Here is an 8957-nt window from a genome sequence, read left to right on the forward strand (position 1 = left end):
TTGCAACAAAGGACAGGTAGTCTGAACATCAAACAATTATTAATTAAAGAAAACCAGGAATCCCAAGTTAAGGAATTTACTGCTTTTCTATGAATGGGAAGAGGCAAGAATCTGGGCTTACTGAAATCACTCCTTTGATATGCACCTCAGCTATCTGGGCCCAATATCCTGTATTTTCACATCCTGAGCTTCCTCAGGGCTTTCCCTGATAGCTCAGTTGGTAAAGAATCCACCTACAATGCGGGAGACCTGGATTCCATCCCTGGGTTGGGAAGATCCCCTGGAGAAGAGAAAGGTTACCCACTCCAGGATTCTGGCCTGGAGAATTCCATGGACTGTATAGTCCATGGGACCGCAAAGAGTCAGACACTACCGATCCACTTTGATTTCACATCCTGACCTTCCTCAGGGCTCACCTCAGGGAGTGGCTGGAGTCTGATGGCTGCTAGATAGCAGGTATTCTTTCCTTGCTGAGTTCCCTCAGGGCTCACCAGCTCACCATCTGTGGTGGCTGTAATCACTAAGACTGTAATATCCTTTGTTTACTGATGTGCCAAGTAGTATTTCATTTCTCAATTGTTACATTGGCCAACAATATTAGGCCCAGAATGAGGTCTCTGACCTGCTAGGAGCCCAGATTTGAATCCAGTGGATGATCCCACTTGTACAAGAAAACTTCCTATCACCACAGAACAAGGTCTCCCTTCAAATTCTACCATATGGGAACAGGCTTCAGTTTGCCAGGACCACAGTTTGTCCTTATAATAGATGCCTGGAAAACTTTACTTATATTGGGGTTTTAAAATAGCTGGGGAGTGACCTGCATATAACCTGTGAGTGAGTGAAGTCGCTCAGTTGTGTCCAACTCTTTGAGACCCCATGGACTGTAGCCTACCAGGCTCCTCCGTCCATGGAATTTTCCAGGCAAGAGTACTGGAGTGGGTTGCCATTTCCTAGATAACTGCAGTTTTCCTCTTTTTTGTAGATCAACCTCACATCTTGTTGATCCCATCTCGTGGGGGAACTAGCAAACCCAACTCCAGAGGCTCTCCCAGTGAAAAGGTACTAACCACCCCCTCACATTTCTCTTTCCCTCGCCCCTCAACCAAAATTTCCTTAATCTAGTCCAAAAAAGTAACCTTCGACTAAAAGGTAGTTCTCTAAGGAAAGCTGATGGCCCCCACGTTTAAAACTACTGCCTCTAGCAATTCAAAGGTTCTAGAAGCTAAAAATTAACCCCACAAGCAATTAACCCTGTTCAGGTGACCTCCGGGAATTTGGCTATTATTATTATTTTTATTTATCTGAGGTAATTCAGTCCCAGTATAGGGGGAAAAAATCTTTGAACTAAAATCCATAATCTCCAACATTTCTAATTTTTTTATATTAATCAAGACTCTATTAATCCATATCTCGTCCAGAAAGAAGGCCAAACTAAAGAAGTCTTCCCACTTAAATCTTTCCACTGATTTAATTTTAGATGCTACCCAGAAGTTCTTGGATCTGTCTATTCAATTTCTTAGAGCAACTGGACTACTAAGAAGCCCTTCTATGTCAATCTGACCAACAGTCCAGAAAGATTTTTCTGGCAGTTTTTCTGAACAAGCTTCTCTCATTATAGACACCAAGGAGAAGCTGTACATTATTCAAATCTAGTCTTTAAAACAAAGGTGGCTGTACTCTACTGGGGGCTCCCAACAACAGACACAGCCCAAAGTAGACCCAATGCTGAAAGTGTGAGGGCCTCCAGGGCCATCCCATGTGAGAACTCACGATTCCTCCCAGTTCAAAGCTCTATACATGTCTGAAGCACAGTAAGCACTGGCAGTGGGGGTGGGGGAGTCTCTAATGCCTTTTGTGGCCTTCAGGGATGTAAGAGCTGTGGGAGAGGGGGGTTGAGACTCTTAAAAACAAATGATTTAAGACCCTTAAAGTTCTCTCACTAGAGTAAGAATCTTTTAGCCAACTAAACTTCCCACTCATCCTGTCAATTAGTTTCCAAATGAATCATTTATAACAGCCCATCTGGGAAGCACGTCCTGATGACACTCTCATTGAAAGGCCCCTGGGTCCCCTCAAATATTTTCTTGGCTATTGTTCCAATCCGGCCTTCTGAGCCTTGGCTGTACGGTCTTCTGGTAACAGGAGCCAAGACATCCTCACCATGCAGCTGGTTCCTGGATGAACATTCCCTTCCCTTCCTCAGATGCACTAGAATAAGAAGCCCATAAATCTTCCCATTAAAGATCAGCCTGCTACACCTTATCTCAGCTCAGATTAATTAGGTCTAATTGATGGTATTAATAAATCAAGATGTGTAGAATCACAAAACCTTTAAACCCAAAAGGAATTGGTTGCATTGTTTTTCCTAACCCTCAGAGTATTTTGGAATCTGCTCTTCAATGCTTTAGAAATCCTGAAATGTGGCAGAACGAGGACAAAAATGCAAGTGTCTTGGACTTCCCTGGTGGAGCAGTGGATAAGAATCTGCCTGCCAATTCTTATCCCCCTATCCAGGGGACATGGGTTTGATCCCTGGTCAGGGAAGAATCCATATGCCACAGAGCCAACTAAGCCTGTGTGCCACAGCTACTGAGCCTGCCTGCTGCAACTGCTGAAGACTACATGTCTGGAGCGTGTGCTCTGCAACAAGAGAAGCCATCTCTGTGAGAAGCCCTCACACCACAATAAAGAATAGTCCCTGCTAGAGAAAGCCTGCACAAAGCAACGGAGACCCAATGCAGCCAAAAAATAAAATTATTTTTTTAAAAGAAATGCAAGTGTCCTGATCACCAACCCAGGCTCCCATATCATCCATAAGTTACTGCAGATCTAGTTGGCCCAAGATTTCTGGCCTTTTCCTTATCCCGCTTTCTGATACATAATTGTGATAAAGAAAACATAATTTATCATGTTATATCCAGTTAGCAAAAGTGAAACCACTTTTAAGCTATTTGTGGGTATTTCTTTCATTCATTCATTCAGTGGTTCAACAAATATGTATGCCAGGCTCTAAAGAGACATCAGAGAGTGGACAGACCTCTGCCCCCAACTTCACATCTAGTGGAGGAATCTGGACAAATAAATTGGCAATTATAATATAACAAGATAACCTGGTGATAAAGGAAGTTCAAAAGGGGCACAGTATGTTCTTATTCAAGCCAGTGGGTCATGGGAGAAGAGGAATCAACTGGGGAAAGAAATATTCTGGATATGAGGAAGGATCTGTAAAAGAGAACCAGGGGAAAGGACACAGATCAATGTCAATGGAAATGTAGTTCCAAGGGGCTGGAACAAGCACTACATGAGAGATTAGAAAAACAGAATTCAGATATGCTGCATGAGGAGGAGACACGATTTAATACTAAAGGCAACTGAAACTATCAAAGGGCTTTAAACACATGCTCATTCATTCTAAGGGACTTCCCTATAGCTCAGATGGTAAAGAATTTGCCTGCAACGCAGAAGACCAGGGTTTGGTCCCTGGGTTGGGAAGACCCTCTGGAGAAGGAAATGGCTACCCACTCCAGTATTCTTGCCTGGAGAATTCCATGGACAGGGGAGTCTGGCAGGTTACAGTCCATGGGGTTACAGAGAGTTGGAAACGACTGAGAGACTGGCACTGGCATTCATTCTAGGGGCCTGACAGACAAACAAAATTCAGAGTGTGATGAGCACTATCAAGAAAGCAATACAAAAAAAGAAAGAAAGCAATACAGAGAACCAAGAAATGGGTGCTTGGGGAAAACAGCTGCTTCAGGCTGAAGCAGTCCATGGTACTGTTAGGTAGGTAGAATAGGGAAAAGGAGTCCAAAATGGCGGTGGCTAAGACAAGGAAGGTCAAAGGAAGGTCCGAGGACCAGAGTGAAGACTTCAGGCAGAACAAACAGAAAAAACAGCACTTCTGGCTAAGCCCAATTTGCATAGGGCAGGCCCAGGTGGAGGAAAAAACATATAAAAGAAGGAGCCAAAGCGCTTCCTCACGGACTCTCTCTCCCGCATGCGTGCGCTCTTTTCTTTCTCTCTCTCTCTCTCTCACTTTCCTGCTATCTTCTAAATAAAATAGAGCTGTAACACTGATTTGCTTAAGAGCTGTAGCACGGTTTGTCCAAGACCCAAGAGCTGTGACACGCTGAGGGCTTTAATGTCCGTCACTCCAAATCTTTGTTGTGACAAGACAAAGAACCGAGGAACATACACTCGCGTGACAGTACCTCCACCTGAGAAATCCAGCTGCTTCAGAAAATCTACTGGAGGGAAACCAATCAGGACTCTACTGGCTAATTCAGAGAGAAAATCTATATTGAAAAAGATCAGTTTCCAAAGCCCCATTCTCCAGGCATAAGCTGCATGAACAAAAGTAGGAAAATCATAGGACCTCCCTGGTGGTCCAACGGTTAAGACTCTGTGCTTCCAATGCAGGGGGCATGGGTTTGATCTCTACTCGGTCTAGAACGAAGATCCTACTTGCTGCAACTAAGACCTGGCACAACCAAATAAATAAATATTTTTTAGGAAAAAACTAGGGAAATCATGATACCAACTCATTTTTCAACAAAATCTAATTATCTTAAAAAGTAGAAATTGTGGAGTGAATTTTGTGTATAACTTTAATAAAAGGGTTGGTATTTTTTTATTATTTAAAAATCAATTTTCCTTTCCTTATCCACATTATTGAAGGGCTTTTTTTTTTTTGGCGGGGCGGGGCGGGGGGGGGGGGGGGGCGGCGGCGGGAGGCCATGGGGGTGTTTGCTTGTTTCTTTTTGGATTTTTTTGACCAGGTCATGGGGCTTGTGGAATCTTAGTTGATACTTTAGACTGAGTTGACAATGATTCTTTATCCTCTAAACTTACTTCTAAAGGCAGACTAAGATTAGAGTTAAACAAAGGTCTTGTTATTCCTACAAGCAACTTTTTGAGAGTTAAAACAATGTAAACTTCTTTTCCGGAGCATTTTCCCTCCTATCAGCAGATAATAATATTCCACTGAAAACCAGCACTGACTTTTCTCGAGGGCAACCTCACATCGAGGCCCATCTCACCTCCTGCTTTAATAACTGCTTCCAAGAAAAAGAAAATCCTGTCAACGTAGCGGGATCACAGACACAAGGAAAGAAACATTAACCACTTTATTGATTTCTGAGATTTGAAGGCCTTTAAATTTTTTCTCTGTTGACAGCTTAGGAAGACCCAAAATAGCAAAAAATCCTTTCATCTGGCATGCCAACTGGGATTGCTGCATGCAGCTACCTGAAGCATCCTCCTGGGAAGGCTGAGGATTTGGTGAGGTAATTCAGGTGCTCTGATAATGACCACTGTGATCACGGAAGCTACCTCTGGCACAGAAGATACGAATTTGCCCTCCAGGAGGTAAGTCCTATTACAACCTACCCTGAGACAAGTACATCCAGCAGAATTATTTTGAATCATTTGGCAAGGATGGATGACCAACAGTCAGGGCAGAATAGGAATAATTCTGGTGGCAAGGAATCTGTTCCTGAAGATCTTTGCTAAGTCTGGATAACTGATTTTATGTTTTCAAGTAGATGGGGTTACTGAATCCCAGGTGGGGAGAATCTTATCCTGCTGTTTTATAGCTAAAACATGGAAAAACATCACAGAAGTTGTGATTCAACGGATTGGAGCTGTACACTTAAGGTTTGTGTACTTTATTATATATATAACTCACTTTTTAAAACTTAATTAATAATCCCATCAGCTGCTGATGATTAGCCTATGTTGGAGTTAACACTGTGTTGGGTCTTGTGGTGGTACAGTTCACTCCTCTGTCTCCACTGTCCCGTCCAGTACCTGGTACTAGCGAGCAATCAATACATCAGTTCAGTTCAGTCACTCAGTCACGTCCAACTCTGCAACCGCATAAATCACAGCACGCCAGGCCTCCCTGTCCATCACCAATTCCCAGAGTTCACTCAAACTCATGTCCTTTGAGTCGGTGATGCCATCCAGCCATCTCATCCTCTGTCGTCCCCTTCTCCTCCTGCCCCCAATCCCTCCCGGCATCAGGGTCTTTTCCAATGAGTCAAATGAGGTGGCCAAAGTATTCGAGTTTCAGCTTCAGCATCAGTCCTTCCAATGAATACCCAGGACTGATCTCCTTTAGGATGGACTGGTTGGATCTCCTTGCAGTCCAAGGAACTCTCAAGAGTCTTCTCCAACACCACAGTTCAAAAGCATCAATTCTTCGGCACTCAGCTTTCTTCACAGTCCAACTCTCACATCCATACATGACCATAGGAAAAACCATAGCCTTGACTAGACAGATCTTTGTTGGCAAAGGAATGTCTCTGCTTTTTAATATGCTGTCTAGGTTGGTCATAACTTTCCTTCCAAGGAGTAAGCATCTTTTAATTTCATGGCTGCAATTGCCATCTGCAGTGATTTTGGAGCCCCAAAAAATAAAGTCTGACAGTGTTTCCACTGTTTCCCCATCTATTTCCCATGAAGTGATGGGACCAGATGCCATGATCTTAGTTTTCTGAATGTTGAGCTTTAAGCCAACCTCTTCACTCTCCTCTTTCACTTTCATCAAGAGGCTCTTTAGTTACTCTTCACTTTCTGCCTTAAGGGTGGTGTCATCTGCATATCTGAGGTTATTGATATTTCTCCTGGCAATCTTGATTCCAGGTTGTGCTTCCTCCAGCCCAGCATTTCTCATGATGTACTCTGCATAGAAGTTAAATAAGCAGGGTGACAATATACAGCCTTGACGTACTCCTTTTCCTATTTGGAACCAGTCTGTTGTTCCAAGTCCAGTTCTAACTGTTGCTTCCTGACCTGCATATAGGTTTCTCAAGAGGCAGGTCAGGTGGTCTGGTATTCCCATCTCTTGAAGAATTTTCCACAGTTTATTGTGATCCACACAGTCAAAGGCTTTGGCATAGTCAATAAAGCAGAAATAGATGTTTTCCTGGAACTCTCTTCCTTTTTTAATGATCCAGCGGATGTTGGCAATTTGATCTCTAGTTCCTCTGCCTTTTCTAAAACCAGCTTGAACATCTCGAAGTTCACGGTTCACGTATTGCTGAAGCCTGGCTTGGAGAATTTTGAGCATTACTTTACTAGCATGTGAGATGAGTGCAATTGTGCGGTAGTTTGAGCATTCATAGGAGTTGAATAAACAAACAGATGCTCCACAAGAGAAATTCTTTTTATGGTTAAAGTAACCAATAACACCTGCTTTTGCATTTTTTCAGGTCCAAATTCTCTCTACTGGACAACAAGGTACAAAGTCTTAGGATCTCGCCCTTGAGCATGTTCAATGTTTCATTTCTGAGAAAAACCTTACCTTCCCCATAGCCATCTAAATCAGTCAGTGCACACGTTTGCTGGTTTGTCTATTTGGTCCTCCCAGCGTCCATTTCCTCAGCTTTGGTCTCAATTCCCAGTTTTCCCCCAGAAAGCCCACCCACTCTGGGTCCCCAGCTGCCCAGAAGTTCACTCCACTGCCCAGCCCTACAGTGCGTATGTGTCCCACCTCAAGGCAATTAGCCTGGCACATTCTCCAGGCCACAGTAATTTCCTCAGTAGAGGAAATTATTTGCTAGGCTCATGGGAAGAGAAGCTTTCTCTTATCCTCCCAAAGATTGAGTCAGAAAGATGGGAAGTTGAAGATTCCAGGGACAGTTACACAGAGACTTAGGAGGGGCCAGCACAGAGCAGAACCAGAGGGGAACCCTGCAAGCATCACCTGAGTCCTGACTCAGGTCTCACCTGAAGCAGCTTTACCTGTGGACTTCCCAGTGACAAAAGCCAATGATTCTTTTGCTTTGTTTATTTTAAGCTAGTTTGTTTGGGACCTGCGGTCATTCACAGTAAGAAGATTCCCAACTGGTGTATCTTCCACCAAGCAAATATGAGTGAGGACATTGGTCTGACTTCTCCACTTTCATTAAAATATTGATAGGTGCATCTAAGGCACACAGAGATGCCTTACTCCAGAGACTGAATGATCAGCATCCTGACACTCCTGGGAGAGTTCAATTGTGATATTATCTAGAGGTCCCCTTAGTTATGTGAAAAGCAACCATCCTCAGGAGGTCTGAAATGAACTATATCAAAAGTGTCACAAATGTAGAGTAAAATGCTTGAAAACCGTGATCTAAAAGGACATATCCCATTATCCTGGGGTCTCTTCCCTCTCCACCTCTCTTCTCTTCCTCCTCTAGACCCTTGGTCTTCTCCTACTTGTCTGTCCCATTCTCCTGGGGGGAGAGTGTGGTGGGATCTTACTAGGCTTCACTGGAGTAGCCCTTTCCCCTCAGAATAGAGCGACCTTGGAAAATCAGCTCTTCTGTTGTTTACACGGACTGTCTCATGGCATAACTTCAATGCGTTATTATGTTCCTGAATATTCTGCGGTTTCCTCTATTTCACCAAAAGTCTCCTCCTTCTGGGGAGGGATAAGCTAAAAGAGGAAATCCTGCAGTGCCTCTTACCAACAAGCAGCTGAGCCTTTACTCTTTGAGAAACAGCTCCTCCCGCTGAGGAGAAGCCCTGCTCAAAGCCTGCTGTGCACACAGCCCGACCTACCCGAGAGCCACTGACAGGAACCCTACCTAGGTCAATTGACCCCAGAGGCACTCGAGGGTCACGGAGGGCCTCTTCCTCTCTCACCGAAACAGAGTGTTAGGGTGCTCCTGGACCAGGAGGAGGCTCTGGCTCCAAGTCAAACAAAGGTCACACCTTCCAGATGCAGGCAGCCACAGTGGTCAAGTTCTAAGTGGGAGAGGAGGGAGGTTCTTACCTATTTCCTGCACCCACTCCCTCCACAGGGCCCCTTATCAACCTGCTACACACCTCTTCTGCCTGGATGATAACAATCTGCTTTTCACCCTGCTCCGCTATTCCTGGGCCACACAGCAGAGACTCTGAACCATTTTGTCTGAGGCTTGAGATAACCAGCATTCTATAAGTGTTCTCCATAGAAACAAAAT

Source organism: Bos indicus x Bos taurus, chromosome 21 (assembly GCF_003369695.1).
Source record: "Bos indicus x Bos taurus breed Angus x Brahman F1 hybrid chromosome 21, Bos_hybrid_MaternalHap_v2.0, whole genome shotgun sequence".
NCBI lineage: Eukaryota > Metazoa > Chordata > Mammalia > Artiodactyla > Bovidae > Bos > Bos indicus x Bos taurus.